Source organism: Panthera leo, chromosome B2, assembly GCF_018350215.1.
Source record: "Panthera leo isolate Ple1 chromosome B2, P.leo_Ple1_pat1.1, whole genome shotgun sequence".
Lineage (NCBI taxonomy): Eukaryota > Metazoa > Chordata > Mammalia > Carnivora > Felidae > Panthera > Panthera leo.
This window is the reverse complement of record NC_056683.1, coordinates 118,108,844-118,128,478: the sequence shown is the minus strand read 5'-3', so window position 1 is coordinate 118,128,478 and position 19,635 is coordinate 118,108,844.

Sequence of the window (19,635 nt, the reverse complement as noted above, 5' to 3'; positions counted from 1 at the left end):
CATAATTCCCTTCTTTAAGCAAAATGTGTTTCTGGAACAGGTGGTACATGAACAGCACTACCGAGTTCCAGCTTTGTTTGTGCTTATCTCAAGGTCACGTGAGCTTAAGTATGTCCCTTCCTCTCTGCATCCATTAAGCATGGCCTCTCAATTTCTCAATGGTCTCCAGGGTCCAGAGCAAGAAGTCTTGCTCTACAAAAATGTATCTCTGAAATGCCAGAGCCTGTTTGGCATGAGCATAAAACTTTGTTCTAATAATATGACCTTATTTGGGGAAACTACTCCAAATCAGAAAAAGTGTGAAAAGTTTGATGAAGTTCAAACTCTGGACAGCCTCTGAATGAAATGCTGTTTTCTTTAGAACTGTAATAGTTGCCTTAGCCATTATGAGGTATATAACAAGTATGTGATATGCCCTGTTAATGTCTTCAGTATTCTTCAGGATAATTAGGATCTTAAAAGTTTTGGTTCAGATCCAGACACATACACATTCTGTATTTTAGCTCAGTGGTTTTTAAAAAAGGAAAATGCTGTACAGCAAACAGTGTTTACTTATTGGACAAACCAATTGGGTTCTCAAAAAAAAAAATGACTGGTGCTTATAAAAAGTTAGTATTCAGTAACTCCAAAACAAACCACCTGGATGGATATGGCCAAGAAGGAAATCAGCTGTGGTTCGTGTTTACATTGGACACCGGTTTCATAATCACTGTCTTAAGTGAAAAATGTGGGGAAATTCTACAACCTCTTTGCTGTTTGTGAGACCTGCTTTTTGTTTTGTTTCATTAAAATTATAAAGTTCAGAAACTAAAAAAGAAAAAAGAAGAAAGAAAAAGGGAGAGATACAGCACTGTGGGGAGATCCCCAGGGTATAGAATTATTATAAAAGCAAGGGAGAAGAAAAATAAACGACATGCTACATTTTGGGTAGGAAAGGAGGGCAATAAGAAAAAAATATGCACTTGCAAAAATGAACACTGGCAGGATAAAGAAGAAATCATTAAAAATGGTTGCCTAGGGTGGGGAGAAACAAGGAATAAGGTGAGGCTTCTCATCTGGGTCTGATTTCTGAGTCACTCCCTACTAAAACTAGCATTTCTTGTAAATCCCAATGGCTGAAGTGGAAAGCAAAGCAAAACAAATGAACCTAATTGTATATTAAATTCCTAGAGTCACTCCACAGAGGAAAGATGAATTTTTTTTTTAATTTTTAAAAAATATTTATTTTGAGAGAGAGAGAGAGAGAGAGCAAGGGGACAGGCAGACAGAGAGGGAGAGAGAGAATCCCAAGCAGGCTCTGCAGTGTCAGCACAGAGCATGACACAGGGCTCGATGTCACAAACTGTGAGATCATGACCTGAGCTGAAACCAAGAGTCAGATGCTCAACTGCCTGAGCCACCCAGACGCCCTAGGAAAGATGTATTTTAAGAAACTTTAAAATAATGTACCTTGACTGTGCATTCTTACTGGGATGCATTCTAAGAAAAGAAGAAGAAGAAGAAGAAGAAGAAGAAGAAGAAGAAGAAGAAGAAGAAGAAGAAGGAAATCTACAAAAGTTTTTTAAAACATTTTTTAGTGGTAATACTGTTGTTTTTTTTTTTGGTGTTGTTTTTAAAAGCATTTCTTTGTATTGTAAGATAAAAGATAAAGGGACAGAGATAAAGAATTAGGTAAAAATGCTGTATTGCTACGATTCGATTGAAAATACTAATATGAACTCACTTTTTAAATATATATAAAGTTTAAATATATATATATATACATGTATTATATGTATTATATATGTGTGTGTGTGTGTATATATATATATCTATATCTATATATATATATATATTTAAACTTTCATTACTGAAATATCCAAGATGTAACGTCACTGTGTTTGCATCTTGCCATCTCAGAACAGTGATTTTGGTCTCTCATACCAAAGGCACAGATTTAGTGCCCAAAAGCAAGCAAGAAAACTTTCAAAGATTAAGGAGTTACTCTCCCCCACTCATGCTCTGTCTCATTCTCCTTCAAAAATAAATAAGCATTAAAAAATTAAAAAAAAATATTAAAGACTCATGTCAAAAAGACCCAGGAGCCAGCTTAAAGTGTCTTCCACTGGTTCTATTTGTGATAGTTTGAACAACCCCCCCCCCCATGATTGTAGTTATTAAAATGCATTGAATTTGTAAAAATCCACAAGTCTATATTGATCTTAACAAAAGGGAAGGAAAAAAAAAATCTCTCCACCATTCCAGACCGTTATTAAACTAACTCTTGTAGGTGAGAAAAAAGAATTTTCCCTCCATCCTTCTCAGTTCCTAACTGAGACATCCCCAACCCTCAGTAATAAAAGACGTATTAACAGGAGAAAAATAAACAGAACATATAGGAAATGATAAAAGTAAGAAATCATTATTTTGCAGCACTTAATAAAATCATTGATTCAAGCAAGGAACTGACCTCAGTAGGAGGCTGATCAATGGGAAACTGGACGCGTGTATGGGGTCAAATAACAACACAGGATTAGTTCTGGTCACCATGGATGGATCAAATGTTGCCACCACATTTGGCCTCACTCAGCATCCCACAGGTGAGCAACCAGATATCATGAACCTCCTGATGAGATCCAATATGAAGTAAAACACACCATCTAGAATGTACTGTTGCCAAAAAGGGTTGAATCTAATTGAGCCTTTGTATCTAACTCCAGTTTATAGGGAAAAAGTAAATGATACCACAAGGAAACAATCAGATAAATTCAGAATCTGAGGTATTTTTTTCACTGTGAGCCATTGCCTTCAGAAAGAAAATGCCATTAAAATGTGACTGGTCATATTAAGAGATTTAAAGAAATAACAATCAGTTGCAATACTTGAGCTCAAATTGGATCCTATTTTGGAGTTAAATATGATTTGGGGGCATATAGGGATATTTAAATGTTGACTAGTTGATTGATAATACTAAAGATTTTTTTCTTTTTTTTTTTTAACGTTTTATTTACTTTTGAGACAGAGAGAGACAGAGCATGAACGGGGGAGGGGCAGAGAGAGAGGGAGACACAGAATCGGAAGCAGGCTCCAGGCTCTGAGCCATCAGCCCAGAGCCCGACGCGGGGCTCGAACTCACGGACCGTGAGATCGTGACCTGAGCTGAAGTCGGACGCTTAACCGACTGAGCCACCCAGGCGCCCCAATAATACTAAAGATTTTAAAACAATATTTTTAAATGAGAAAGTGTTATTTTTCTATGTAGAAAAATGCTTTTACTTTTGAAAGATGCAAATTTTGTGGTGGAATATCTTGATGTCTAGGAAGTGATGAGCACAGAGTATTGTATGGAAGTGTTGAATCACTATATTGCAGGCCTGAAACTAAGATACAGTTAACACTGTATGTTAACGAATTGGCATTTAAATAAAAACTTAAAAATTAAAAATAAAACAATTCCACGTAAAAATAAATATTCAGCAATCTTCTGGGTATAGAGGAGGAAAAATAGTCTAGTTTATGGGAAGTTATCAGGCAAAGCACAGTAAACATGGTATGGTGGCCAATTTAAGTCCTTTCCTGCTGCATTGATGAGACTTTTTTTTGTAAGTTTATTTACTTATTTGGAGAGAGAGAGAGAGAGAGAGAGAGAGCGCACAAGCAGAAGAGGGGCAGAGAGCGAAGGGGAGAGAGAGAATCCGAAGCCGGCTCCGCACGGTCAGCACAGAGCCCGTCGGGGCTCAAATCCAGGAACTGCGAGATCATGACCTGAGCCAAAATCAAGAGTGGGACACTTAACTGAGTGAGTGACCCAGACACCCTAACATTGATGAGACTTTGTAGAAATGTAATCATCCTCTTTCTGGGACAGAAGTGTAAATGTCCCTTCCAAAAGGGTAACTTCTATTCCATTTTCAGAACTATTCCTGTGTCTGTTTCTTCAAAATAACCAGCTGAAGATAATCCTTAGGCCAAAGAGGAATATTTGGGGGAGGCATCCTCTGCTCCCCTTCAGGGGCAATTTCAAAACATATTCTTCACTGAGCTAATTACTTTCCGTGATAGAATATTTAATTGCATTGCGTTTCAAAGTTGTCATATCTCTGGGCGAGACAGGGAAACCTAAGGGAAAAAACTGTCTTTTTTTTTTCCTTTGCTTCTTTCCTGCTTCTAGCTAGGACCTGCATCCCCACCTTACACATGACTCAATGTGTGTCCATCTCGTAAAGGTCAAGAAGTTAATGATTTCTTTGGAGTCTTCCAGCACAACAGGTGACATCTAAGGAGTGTCTGGGTGAGGTGGCCATGAACGTTTTTCAAGACCACTGACTCCAAATACCTTGACCCCCAAGACCCTTGGCTCCCGGGTGTAAGTGACTTGTGAAGGACACCTGAGCACTCGTCCTTGTTCGACCAGTTCCTGGTTGTCTGAAAGGATACATCCACCAGATCACTGTCCTCGGTAAAAACTCCAGATCCCAAACAAAGACAAGACTCATCCTCCTTTTCCTTTCTGAGTCTCCCAGACCCTCCACCTGTATCTTCTCTACGTCTTCAATAAACTCTGCTCTCACTCCCTGCCAGCCCAAGTTTGATCTCCATCCTGTGTGAAGGCCACAGACTCTCTTGGCTGGTTCTGCCAGACCCCCTCGGAGTCCCCGGATCTGGCCCGCCTGCATCGTGGGGATTTGTAATTGCTCAGGCTGACTCTTAAGTCTGTGTTAGCGATGCTACGTCAGGCAGCGGTAACAACCCCCAGTGCCACTGACAGTGAATGTGGGCTGTTAGTTTGTTAGGGTTCCACTAATAAACAGGTGGCTTCAACCGCAGAAGTGTGTTCATTCTGGAGGCTAGAAGTACAAGATGAAGGGGTCAGTAGGGTTAGTTCTCTTGAAGGCTGTGAGAGAATCTGCTCCAGCTCTCTCCCCTAGCTTCTGGTGGTTTACCAGAAACCTCTGGTGTTCCCTGGCTTCCAGGTACATCACTCTAATCTCTGCCTTCATCTTTACAAAGCCCCCTTTTTATAAGAACACCGGTCATGTTGGATTAGAGCCCACCCCAATGACTTCATGTTAACCTGATCATTTCTGTGAAGACCCTATCTCCAAATAAGGTCACATTCTATAGTACTGGAGGTAAGGGCTTCAACATATGAATGTGGGGGGACACAATTCAACCCTTAATAGTGGGGAAGAGCAAAATCTGTAATTGTGATGTCAAACCATCATAGTTCTGAGAAGCCTAAGAATTCAGAGAATACACAGCCTGAGGAGCGACCCAGAGGAGAGCCCAATAGACGGGGTGCCACCCACCCAGCCTTTGACTAGAACAGCACTGTCTGTGTCTCTTCACATACTGATGTGCACGTGAGATTTCCTGAAAAAAGAAAAATTGTCAGAAAGGAGAAAAGAGGCGTTGTTGTTCAGTGGGTACAGGGTGTCCGTTTTGCAAGATGAGAAAGTTCTAGAAATCTGTTGCGCAACAGTGCTCATATAGTTAATACTGTTGTACACTTAAAAATGGTTAAGATGGTGTATTTTATGCTACACGTTTTTACCACAATTTCTTTAAAAAATAAATTTGTCAGAAAACCGTGCTCTGACCAGTCAGAATGGCTAAACTTAACAACACAAGAAACGACAGGTGTTGGCAAGGGTGTGGAGAAAGGGGAACCCTCTTACATACACTGTTGGTGGGAATGCAAACTGGTGCAGCCACTGTGGAAAACAGTATGGAGGTTCCTTAAAAAGTTAAAAATAGAACCACCCTACAACCCAGCGATGTCACTGCTAGGTATTTACCCAAAGGATACAAAACTACTGATTTGGGGGTGACTGGGTGGCTCAGTCAGTTGAGTGTCCAACTCTTGATTTCAGGTCATGATCTCAGGATTGTGGGATGGAGTCCCACATAAGGCTCCACGTTGAATGAGGAGCCTGCTTAAGATTTTCTCTCTCTCCATCTGCCCCTCCCCCCTGCTCATGCTCTCTCTTTCTCTAAAAAAATTACTGATTCAAAGGGATACATGCACATGTTATAGCAGCATTATCAACTATATATGTGTGTATACATATATATTTGAATATTAATCAGCCATAAAAAAGAATGAAATCTTGCCATTTGCAATGAAGTGAACAGGGCTAGAGAGTATTATGCTAAACAAAATATGTCAGAGAAAGACAAATGCCATATGATTTCACTCATATGTGAAATTTAAGAAACAAAACAGATGAACATAATGGGGGAGGGGAAGAGAGGCAAAGCAAGAAAACAGACTCTTAACTACAGAGGACAAACTGATGGTTACCAGAGGGGAGGCAGATGGGGGATGGGATAAATAGGTGATGGCATTAAGGAGGGCACTTGGGATGAGCATCGGGTGTTGTACATAAGTGATGAATCACAAAATTCTACACCTGAAACCAATATTGCACTGTATGTTAACTAGTTGGAACTTAAATAACAACTTGAAAAGAAGGAAAAAAAGAAATCCATGCTCTGTCTGGAGCACTAACAGTGCCCATCAGCCTGTTCCAGCCCCACACAGCGACAGCAGCCTTTATACAGGAAAAACAAGTGCCAACCATATTCTGTCCCTCACTAGATCTCCACATTTTCTTCTTGCCCTAAAATTCCAAGAATCTATGAGAACTAATTGTCCGGTTTTACAAAATTATTTTTCCTGTCTTGCAAAATTATTTTTCCTTGGTCTCTTGATTGTGCACCTGGTTTTCTAAAGAAATGTCCTGATTCATAAACATATTTTTTTGTTTACTGACAGTCATAGGCATAGCACAAAACCTGCAAATTTCAGTCTTGCTCCTTTCGGATAGTTTTTATTACGTATGTCTTTGAAGGCGAAGGAAAAAAAAAACACAAAGAAGATAAAATAATGCCATTATCCAATGACTATTATCCTTTAGAATTAGAAATCAAAACAGTATAGAAATAGACTGCCAAAGTTTGTTATTAAAATGTATTACACAAGGGGGCGCTAGATTAACACATAACAGAATGTCTGAAAAAAAGGACTGACATTTAAGTTAGCTTTAGTATATAATTTAACCTGAAGTGAATTTTATCCATCAGTTTTTCAGAGCTGAAAATTGGCAGTATTTACTAATGAAAGAGTCTTTTCACATTCAACATAGAATTTAATCTCTCTTTACTGCTGAAATTCCAAGTTTTTTGAATAAAACCTCCAAACATACACACACACACACACACACACACACACACACACACATTTACACACCCACAAATGCCTGGCAAATACATACATACACCTCTCACTTGATCTGAAATGGCAATGGGGTGTTATATTACTATGCATTTTTCTTACCCATGTAATGTGTGTTATATTAAGTAATTAGAAGTAGTTGTCAAAATAAATTAAGTAAACTCCATTGGTGATGCAGCATGCCCTTGAGAAGGTTGCTCATTTATATGGTTGCTTAGTTCAAATCTATAAGGGAATTCTGTGTTGTCATGAATGTGCAGTTCATTCTGGCAGGCGTCTTCCTAACTGTACCCTTAACCATCCCACAGAGTTACTTATAGAAACTATCAGGCCAAATCAGCACAATTTTCAGGAGTGAGAAGAAATATCTGGAAACATGCATGTCCTCATTTCAGATTTGTCCAAGAAATGTCCAAAGTATAAAATTTTGAATTTATGTAGCAGAAAAAGATCATCAAACTCTAATTAAAGTTCAAGGGGAAAAAGTGCTCACAATGCAAAATCTTATTCTATTTTACAGACTAGGTATTCAACTGATAACTTTGCAAAAAATAACCAGAAATCTTAACTAAGTCTCTCCCCGCCCCATCACATAAAGTTAAAAAAAGAGAGGGGTCTGGGGATAGGTGTACATGGCTTTAAATCCCAGAGCCTTGGTTTCTACCTCTAAAATCAGATCAACATTCTCAACATATTTGCTGTATTGTGATGACATTTTCAATAAGATAATGGTTGTACATCATGAGGGTCAAATAATATTTATAAAGTGTCAGATATTCTTTTTCTGCTTTTTTTCCCTCTTCCTTTTTTCCTTTCTTCTTTCCTCGGTCTCCTTTCTCCCCTCCCAATTTCTTTGATTTCAAAAGGTGTCAGGCTTCAAAGAGTAGGAAGCTTTATATGTAGCTTTTACCACCATGTTTAATATTTTATTATTTTTATCTGTTAATCTCTTCTTGCACCCTCCGTGGTCACCTCATACCCCACACTTAGATTTATAAGCTCACACAGGGAAATCCTTGGCGTCTGTACTGCAAACACTTTACATAGTATCAGGTGCAGACTATGCGAATCAACCATATTTGAATGTGTATTTCAAAGGTTATATTCTTTTCCTGTTGTTAATTTCAGCTCTACTGAGAATGCGATGATCTGTCATAGTCATCTGTGTTTGGTAGGTTTTTAGTGATAGACGACAGATTCCACTCCCACCAGTGTAAGACAGATTTTTTAAGGGATAGAGGCAGTTCACAGAATTGTTGGAATAACTTCAGAAATGGGCCGAGCTTCCAGGAGCTGCTCCCTTGTCCACAGTTGGAAGCTGTCAAATCAGAAAGCCACTGATTGCCACAGCTGCTGACACAAATGTGCCACATCTGCCATGATCTCCAATGACAAAGTGGTTGCCCCAAGTTCTGCCTTTCCCGCCACGTAACTCAATTGCAGGTGAGAAACTACTACAGACAAACCAATAACAAAAGGCATGAAAAGGAAATTAAAAGCAAACCATTGCGTATTGCTAACACACCATTGCTTTTCGAAATATGAAAAGAATTTCTATAACTCATTCATTTCTTTGGTTTCCTCAAACTACACTCCAGGAATAAAAGGATTGATAGATTTGATTATGTTAGAGTTGACTATTGCATAACAACAGACATAATAAATAAGTGACAAGATACAGACAGAAATCCTTAACACTGTATAACTGACAGAGGACTCAGTTTGCAGAATATATGGAACAAAAATCACATACTTGCTTAGGGTTTTTAAATTGGTATCACTTTGAAAATCAAGTTGACAATGTCTAGTAAAATTGAAGATGCTTATACTTTCAATGTAGCAATTTCTAGATACAGTCTTCAGAGAAATTCCTAGACTTGTGTGCAAGAGGGTATGTACGAGAATATTATTGCAGCACGGTTTATAATGGCAAAAAAAAAAATCGTTAAACAAAATCCAATTCAGCAATAGGAGAATGAATAAATAAGTTGTGGCACAGTCATACATTGAATACTACAGAGCAATGAAAGTGAATGACCTAGAGCTTCATGTATCAGCAAGCATACACTTCGAAAGAAAATGGATAGGGCTCCTAGCTGGCTCAGTCTCTTTAAGCGTCTTTTACTCATGTCATGATCTCACCAGTTTGTGAGTTCAAGCCCTGAATCAGGCTATGTGCTGTCAGCGTGGAGCCCATTTCAGATCCTCTGTCTCTGTCTCTGTCTCTGTCTTTCTCTCTCTCAAAAATAAATAAACATTTAAAAAAAAAAAAAAAGAAAAGGGATAAACCTCAAAAGAAAGCACTGGGGTAAATTATTGAAGGGTACACATAACTTGATATTTTATATGGTACTTTAGATGTTTTCAGCTAGCTACACGTATATGTAGTAAATGTGTAAAGATATGCTTGGGGAAAAAAACAGACCAGATTCGGGATGGTAGTTACCACTGGTGAGCATGGTTTGTGGGAGGGAACTGGGTTCTGAGAGCAGACCACAGGGGACCCCAACCACGTTGGTAATATTTGATTTCTGAAGTTGAATGACAGATACATAGATATTTATTCTATCATTTTCTACATCTTTGTGAAGTCTAAAATGTTTCATTATTAAAAATAAATCAAATGAAGAACTATGACAGTGTAATGAAGAGGCAGCAATGATAAGTAATAATATTAATAATAATAATTAAATAGTGAAAGAACACAGGCTCTGAAGTACAACAGATATGGTCTTAAATTCCAGCTTCCCCACTCTCAAGTCATTTGACCTTGATAAGTGACAACATTACAGACCCTCATGTAATATATAAGAGTATTAATAGTGTTCATGTCATGCCACATGTACCTCCACTCCCTGCTATCCTCCAGGGAAAGAGTGTCTGACCTATGGTTCCTATGGTTCAACCATACTGATCTTTCAGAATGCCTGCTGTTTTCTCTAACCACAGGACCTATGCACATATTCATGCTATATACTTTACCTCATAGCACTCATCTGACCTGGTCGTTGTGCACTATGTGGGCAGTTGTTTGATTAATATCCATCTCATGGCCAGGCTGCTAAATTCCATAACAGCAGAGTCACTATTATTTTGTGATTTCAACGTTGTATCCCTAGAACCTAGTAGATTTCCTGGCTCCTTCAGTGCATTCTGAAAGCATTCATATTGAAAAGTGAATGCATAAGCACTTAATAATAACTACTGATATTATTATTTTGTAATTTGACTAAGGCCATAGCTACCAAGTGAAAGAATTGAAATTCAAAGCCACCTGAAGGACTGTAAGGTCTCTGGGTTGACACTGTGTTACCAGGTCTCCTGAAGGAGGGTCAGTTGGGTCACCGCACATAAAAGGAACTGGAAAATGAAGTGTCTAAGCCACTGGTTCTCAACTGGGGACAATTTTGCCCCACATGGGATACATGGCAATGTTTGGATGCATTTTAGATTGTTATGACCGAGGGACGGGGAGTATGCTCCCAGCACCTACTGGACAGTGGGCAGAGGTCAAGATGCTACTAAACACCCCATGGTGCCCAAGACAGCCCCCATAACAAGGAATTCCCTGGCCCAAAGTGTCACTGGCACTGAGGTCGACAAACTTGGGTCTAGGTTCACCCAACCTTGTGTCTGGGAATTAGGACCATATTTTTAATCACCCCTAGAAGACAAAAATCTTACAGAACAGCCTCCTTTTTTCCTCAGTCATCTTGGATTCGAGCAATTAGGCTACTCTGTAGTCTCAGACTTCTGGATATTCAACTTGCTTTCAAGTGGCCAGCACTTTGGAGGGTTACCCATGAACTCTGAAATCCCAAACAGCTCCTTTCTTTCTTTCTTTCTTTCTTTCTTTCTTTCTTCCTTTCAACTTTGATTTTTCTTCTTGGCCCATTTACAGGACTCTGTGTGAAACCTATTTTTCCCATTAACTTTCAGGTTTTCACTTCAGGGTTTTTTCTTCTGTTTTCAATGTTAAGAAATACTTCTCAGTCATGGACAGCTGGGAATAAAATATTTTAATGAGTATTTTACAGTATGGGGTCGGGAAGGGAATAATAACCATGCCTTTCAGTCATACGCCCAATTCTTTCTGTTGCTTTAGTGTATAATGCGCATTTTTTTTTTTACTTCATCCCAAACAGAGAATTGTTTTCTCTTCCACCCACAGCAGTGCTGACTGCTAATGGGCTTATTAACCAAGGCTCCTTACATCACTGCCACCTGGAGCCATTAGCATGTGCTGTGAGTCAGGGATACAGAACAGGGCTCCAGGAGGAGATTAAATAGAAACGTCAACATCACAATGACCTCAGGGGTACTGTTGCGGGTTCCAGAGTCTAGCTGGAGATATTTTGGTATTGCAGAGCGAGAGGAAGTAGGTTTTACTCATGGCAGACCAGTTAATAACAAGCTATATGGCAAAGGACTAGAAATGCCTCTGCTTACTAAAATATTTACTTGTAGTCAAAAATCCTGCTACAAATGTTCTATGTGACACTTGCCTTGAGAACAAATGAAAACGTACCTCTTACTAATGAAGATGAGTGCGAATAAGGTCTAGAAATTCCTACACTTCACCTTCACCATTTAGGAGCTGAACAAACTACTTAATCTCTTTCAAATCCCAGATGCCTCATTTTTAGAATGAGGCTGATGATGGTACACACCTCACTAGATTATTGTAAGAATTAAACGAAACAATGAATCTAAATGGGCAGATTACCGCGCCTAACACATACTAAGTGCTCAGGAATAGCTATTATCATCATCCTTATTATTAGCAATCCTAGGCAGTTCTGAACACTTTTCCTATCCCTAGAAACATCTGAAAGATGACCGTTAAGACGAATTATAAAATATAATTAACTAAAGTGGAATTTTTTTGTTTTCGGGAAACTTTCCTGGAGCACATTTTATTGCCCGAGGTAAAGGACAATGCTTCTTCACCAAATGTATTTTGAAATGTAGCAAGAAGACAACTCACTGTTTGGAATTAATGTGCTATCTCTCGTCTTCCCTAAATTGGTTGTCTTGTGATCTGACAAGTTATAAACCATTCAGTGTCATCATAAGCTGAGACTCTCAGAGTAGAACCTACACCTGACTGCAACGATAAGAAGACATTGATAATAGGTTGTCTTTGCATTAGAGGAAGTGAAGGTAACACTATCTGACCGTATTATCTCTAATTTAAGTTTACAGGTTTATGCGTCATACACATGAATGTATCCCGTGTTGTGTCGTTAGTGTCCTGAGGGAAGGAAAACTGTGGTTGTTTATCTTTGTGTTTCTGGCACCTAATTTTACACCTACCAGGTAGAAGGTTCTCGGCTACTTGTTAAGGCAACAAAATAGTTTCTAAGTGTTAAATGCTCATGACAAGTCTCACATGACTGTGTGAACTATTAAATAAAAACCTCACAAAAGCAGCATATTCTGCATTTTAAAGCAAAACTTAATATGTTGTTTATTCTCTCTGGGTTTATTACAAAAGAAGTTAAGGCAAAATTGGGTGGAATGTAGCTGAATATTCTATTTATAAAGTGTGTCTAATGGTCTGAATGGGACTAAGGACATTGTGTTGTCATGGTGACAGTATGTGGGGCTGTTCTGCACAAAGACATTGTCAGTGTATAAAAGGAGATTATTTGGAAATATATTGAATTATTTTTCTCTTATTCAAAAGTCCTAACAACCGTCATCTAAGGATGGTGATAAGGTAATGAAGTGGCCAGGATTTGAGTTCAAGGTGATACACTATGAAACCCAATGTAACAATTAGAGGACATTGAGTCATTCACTCAATAAACATTTAATGAGTGCCCCTGTGTGCCAGGCACTGTCTAGGTTTGAGACTAAATGCCTCGGATGCCCTACTAACCTAGACTGACTTACTGCTATTAGTAAAGGGGTGTCTTAGTCCATTTGGGCTGCAGACTCGGTAGCTTATAAACAACAGAAATTTAACCACTTACAGTTCTGCAGGCTGGGGGCCTGAGATCAGGGTTCCAGCATGGCTGGGTAAGGACCCCCTTCTGGATTACAGACTTCTCACTGTATACTTACGTGGCAGAAGAATGTGTGAAGGAGCTCTCCAGAGCCCCTTTACAAAGGCACTAATCCCATTCATGAGGGCTTCACCCTCAGGACCTAATCATCTCCCAAAGGCCTAACCTCCACCTCCTAACACCATCACCTGAGGACCTAATACATCAACATGTAAATTTCAGGGGTACACATATGTGCAGCAAGGGATAACATTAGAAAGTGACTTGACTTCTTTGAATCTCAGCTTCCTCATTCCCTACATCATTATACCTAGAACAGAGAATACAAAAGAATTAAACAAGATATACACTGCATATTAAATTATTGCATATTAAACAAGATATATATCACAGCTACTTTGTGCAGCATGTGTTCATAATTATGATGCGGATTATTATAATGTACAAGGTCACCGGTAACACATGCCAAGTGAATGGCATAGACTCTGAAGACCGTTGGAGTCCAGACACAAAGGGAGTCTGGGAGGGCCCTGAATGGATTCTGACAATCACTTTCTTTGACTTTCTTTCACTCTTAAGTATATATTATCTATTTTAGAAACATCGCCCTTCACCTCTTGCCCCTTGTCATTATATGGTAGTGTTAAACTACAGAAAAAACTTTATGGAGATTTTTTTCTCTTGAAATCAACTTAACTCAGAGATGTATGGACTATGCTCCAAAGTCAAACAAAAGCCAACTATCTCTTGGGCAGACTATCACAGCTTTTATGAAGAATGCAATTAGTCCAAACTTAGCTATACCATTTATTTATAGTCTCCGAGAACCTAGAGACAATTCGTTTTATGCCACACACAGGATGCATTTATTAGGATACTTTGAGCTGCAGTTTTTGATACTGAAATTGGCTTAAGATTTTGTAAGGATATTTATTAGCTTACACAACTGTTGGCCAGATTTCTGTGTTGGTTAATTTCACAGTCTGGTGATGTCAACAAGGACCTGGGTCCTTACTGGGCAATCTCCAATCATCCCAAGGTTGGTTACACTCATGTTTATAAGACATAGATCTGCAGTAGTATGAATTTTCTTGTTCAGACTGAGTGGGAAAGACAGAAAACCTAGCTGTCTTTCCCATAGTGTTTTCTTAGCAGTCTAAAAGCTTCATTTCGGATGACTCTGGTAAGCCTCTCCTTGCTTGTCTTCAAAATTGTCCTGGGCCTGCTTCTGTTAAACCTTTATTGGCAGGGGAATGGGATTATTGTGGTCAGTTTAGGTTAAGTAGTTGGCATGGAATGGATGTTGGTGAGTAAGCAACAATATGTAATACACATAGAAGATTTGGGATTTTATTTGAATCTTTAAGCTATGCTTCAATCATTTCTATTTTTATTTGATTTTATGAATTGGCTTGGGTCTTTAACTTTTTTCAACATGAAATAAAAACCGTAACCAACCACACCTGTGACACAATCATAATCTACAAAAGATTCAACCTCAAATACATCTGAAAGAGCAGTGATTGAACAATACAAGAGATCATGGGACCTCTTTTCTTTTCTACCTAGACTCTTTTAATGATTTCATCCAATTTCATGACTTTAAATATTAACCATTTATTAAGGCCCACTGAATTTTTGTCTGGCCTATATCTTCCCTGAGAGCAGCTTCTTATCAAAGAGCTTAATAACACCTCCAATTAGGTGTCTAATAGGTATCTCAAACTTCAGACATTCACAACTGAACTCCTGCTCTTCCTCCCAAAACTGTTTCCATCCGAAATCTTTCCCATCTCATTAAATGTCAGCTTTTCGCCCTTTCAGGACAAAGGAAGAAGATCTGCTCATATCTCCAGCCTGGTCTGGATGCTTCAACCTCAGACTTTATCAAAGCACTTGCCTTGGGACAGTAGGCCCTGTGCAAGTGCTTATAAGGGGTGCTTCAACTCACAAACCATTATTGATATTTGAGTGTTTAATTCTGCCAGGAATTCCTGGAGACGAAGATCTTCTGGCAAGACAGGATTCATGCATTTCAGGTATCATTACAAAAGCACCAACATTTTACCATAATTTTGACAATATTAACTACTACAAAAGTAATTATCCAAAGTCACGATTTGAAAGAATACAGAGAGCACAAAAAACCATGAAAAGATCCCTTCAGTTACACCATGGGGAAAAATTCATTCCCCTTGTAGTGGGATGCTCAGTACAGCTCATCTTGATTTAATTTCAGTATCTCTCCTCCTTCCCCATATTTTCACGCCTCCTCAACTCTCTGCCAACAAGAACTTGCAATCTAATAAAGAAAGCACGCAATTATCTATAATATAAATCAGACCCTTGACACAGGAGAATTAAGCAATTAATCTAAAACTCTAGTTGAGGGAACATTTAAAGGCTTTACAGGGAAGCCAGGCCAAGAATTAGTAGGTATCAGTGGTAGCAAAGTGGGAACATGTGGCAAGAAAATATACATTCAAAGCACAAAGCAGTGGAAGTGTCAGAGGATGTGAAATTTGACTTTAATGTTTTGGGTTTCAGAGTAGATCTCAAAGGTGAGAACAATAGGTGACAGCACCCTCCCGTTGAAACAAAAGAGCTACATCATCCTAAGGACCTACTACTAAAGGTGGGCAAGATTGGTTCCACAACCAGGATCTTTATATTAACTTGTTTTTTTTTTTTTTTTTAAACTGGAGACACACCTGCTTAATGTTGCTTCACCTAGAATTTTCAAAATATATTGGATCCAGAATCCTTGCTTCACTCTGATAACATCTATTGTTCAACAAACCAAGGATGTTCAATATACTGATACAACGGGTGAGGGAAGTAGGAGGGCTCACAAAGTGGAGAACTATTCATATGGAAGCACAATGAAAAAGGCAGGAGAGGTAATGCAGGAATATAGAAGAATGAAACTAGAAAATAGCAGTGGTTGGGGTGCCTGGGTGGCTCAGTTAAGTGTCCGACTTCAGCTCAGGTCATGATCTCACAGTTCATGGGTTTAAGCCCCACATTGGGCTCTGTACTGACAGCTCAGAGCCTGGAGCCTGTGTCTCCCTCTCTCTCTGCTCCTCCCCAGCTCACACTCTGTCTCTCTCTCTCTCTCAAAAATAAATAAACATTAAAAATTTTTTTAATTAAAAAAAAAAAAGAAAATAGCAGTGGTTGACTTAAAACAATGAGATGGAAAAGAATCTCTTCCCAAAATAAGCCTATTGTTGTATTTCTGCACTCTGATGATATGTTATCTTCTGGGGCATTTTTTTCTTCTCTATTCACTTTTTAAGGCTATTTATTTATTTATTTATTTAGAGAGAGAGAGAGAGAATGAGCAGGGGAGGGGCAGAAAGAGCAGGAGAGAGAATCCCAAGCAGGCTCCATGCTGGCAGTTCAGAGCCCAACAGAGGGCTCGGACTCATGAACCATGAGATCATGACCTGAGCCAAAATCAAGAGTCTGATGCTTAACAGACTGAGCCACCCAGGCACACCCAGGCTTTTTATTTTTAAATAATCATAGATTTATAAGAAAGTTGCAGACAGTAGACAGCTCCCATATACCTGTATCAGCCTGAGAGGGCTGCCATAAGATAGCACAGATTGGGTGACCCAAACAACAGACATTTATTTTTTCACAGTTTTGAAGTCTAGAAGTCCAAGATCAAGGTGCTGAGGCTTGGTTTCTGGTAAGATTCTCTTCCTGGCTTGTAGACAGGCACCTTCTCACTGTGTCTTCACATAGTCTTTCCTCTGTGCACATGCACACACATACGCACATGTGCACATGCAGGGTGAGAAGTCTGAGGTCTCTTCTCCTTATAAAGGCATTAATTATAGTCTTATTGGGATAAGGCTCCCCACTTATGATCTAATTTATCTTTAATGATATCTCTAAAGACTCTACCTCCAAATATAGTCACAACGGGGTTAAATCTTCAACATATGAATTCGGTGGGGGTAGGACGCAATTTAATTAACCATAATCCTCACCCAGTTTCCTACTGTTATCATCTTACATTACCATTTACAGTACCTTAAAAAATGTCATCTCCTGCCTGTCTTCTCCTTACTCATCCCACTCTGGAATGTCAGACACTTTGCTGGCTCACACTTTTTCCCTTGCTGTTCATCTCCTTTAAATCTTTGCTCAAATGTCACCAGCCACCTCGAGGATATAAAGGATAAGGGAGGATTCTTTGTAGCATTTTCCTTACCATCCCCACCTCAGGCCTAGTGAGGGAGCCCCAAGAGAAGTCTTCGCAGAGAGGATGTTCTGGCTAGGAGTCCCCAGAGAGTGCTTGTTGTCCTACAGAAACCTGTTAGCCTGGTCTTACCGGAAATGCATGGCCTACATGGCCCCTGCTTCCTTTGTAGCTCCTAGAATGGAATATAATAAGACCTTGGAAGACTCTGACATGTGTCCCCATGAAAATGAGGGTCCCCACGAAAATGGCAGCAGGAGGAGAGTGAACTGCAGTAGAGGGAAACAACTACAATTCCATGGACGTGGAATAAGGTGTGTGACCTTTGTGTTTGTGCTTGTCATCCTCAGGAGGGTAGCCAGGCTTCAGTCAGCTAGAAAGGACCTGAACCCAGAGGACTGCCTGTTGGGCCAAAGGATAGCAAGAAAACTGGCTGGAAGGTACCACTGGCTGGGCAAGAGCTGAAAAGGAGCGATCAGTTAGAGAGTGTGTCACCAGTGTCAAGGTACAGGGTGGAGGCCATTGCTGGAGAGGGAGTGTCCAAAGAACCGATACTATTACTTCTAGAGAAATCAACAGTTCAAAGTCTGTCCTGGAAGGAGGCATTCGACAGCTTCATGAGAAGGAACAATAGCACCAGCTAAATAAAATGCATTTGCTCTTCAACCCTCATCCCTTTCCCCTGATCTGATCCTGGACAAGTCAGAAGTAGCAGAGTAAAAGAGAAAGAGTAGAAGAGTCTTATGGGCTGAACTGTGTCTTTCCACGCCCCTGCCCCAACTCCCCACAAATTTATACATTGAAGTTGAACCTGCAGAGCTTTTGAAGGTGAGCGTATTTAGAGTTGGGGTCTTTAAAGGGGTTGTTAAGTTGCAATGGTCATCAGGGTGGGTCCTAGCCCAGTATGACTGGTACCCTTAGAAAATAAGGAAATTGGGACAGATACATGTAGAGGGAGAGCCACATGAAGAAACAGGGATGAAAAGATGGCCATTTACAAGCCAAGGAGAGGAAGCTCAGAAGAAACCAATCCAGCTGACACCTTGATCTCGGACTTCCAGCTTCATTTCCAGAATTGTAGGAAATCCAAATTGCTGTTGAAGCCCCTAGCATGTGGTATTTTGTTATAGCATCGCTACAAACGAATACAAGGAGCAGGGTGGAGGACTAGGTATGCAGAAGCATAGAGCCTGTGTGTGCCAGAGGAAAGGAAGAAGTTTCCATTTGACCGAGAGATGAAGTTTTGATATGACATTGGACTTGCACTGTTCCAGGCATCACATTCATAGTCTAGGCCAGGTGTTGACAATTTCTTTAAATTCTTTTAAATGTTTATTTTTGAGAGAGAGAGAGAGAGAGAACATGAACAGGGGAGGGGCAAAGACAGAGGGAGACACAGAATCTGAAGCAGGCTCCGGGCTCCAAGCTGTCAGCACAGAGCCTGATGCGGGGCTCAAACTCACAAACCGTGAGATCATGACCTGAGCCGAAGTCTGATGCTTAACCGACTGAGCCACCCAGGCGTCCCGGCAAAATTTTTTTCTAAAAGACCAGAGAGCAAACATTTTCAGCTTTATGGGCCATACCATCTCTCCGCAACTATTCAGTGTATTATGGTCGCCTGAAAGTAGCCAATACGTAAACAAACAAGTGTGGTGTGATGTGTCCCAATAAACTTAATTTATGGGCACAAACTTGAATTTCATGTAACTTTCCTATGTCATGAAATATTCTTCTTTTTCTAATTATTTTTACCAAGCATTAAAAACGTATTTAAAAAAATTGGGCCACTGAGGAGTTTCCAGGTCCTGTGACAAGACAGTAACAGAATGGAAGAGAATAGGGTGAACAATTTCTGCATCAGGGGTTTGGGGGATATCCATGTGCTTGGGGTTAGGGGATTAAAGATGGTGGATATAATTCAAATCGTTGGCCTTGGCTGAGAGCAGTACATAAAAATGCATGGTAATTTGGTTTACACGAAATACTGGGAAAAATTGTGTTTGCTTTGCATTAAATTCAGTAAGACAGATATTATGATCCTAGAAGACGGAACCCAAGGAATTACTTGTCCACGCTAGTGTTTTTAGCTTTTGAAGCCTGAGACAGAGCCCTACCTTCCTAATTCAATCTCAGTTGTTCCCCCTAAGTGATGAAGAATTACAGGAGGATAGTTTGCTTTCCTAGCGACCCAA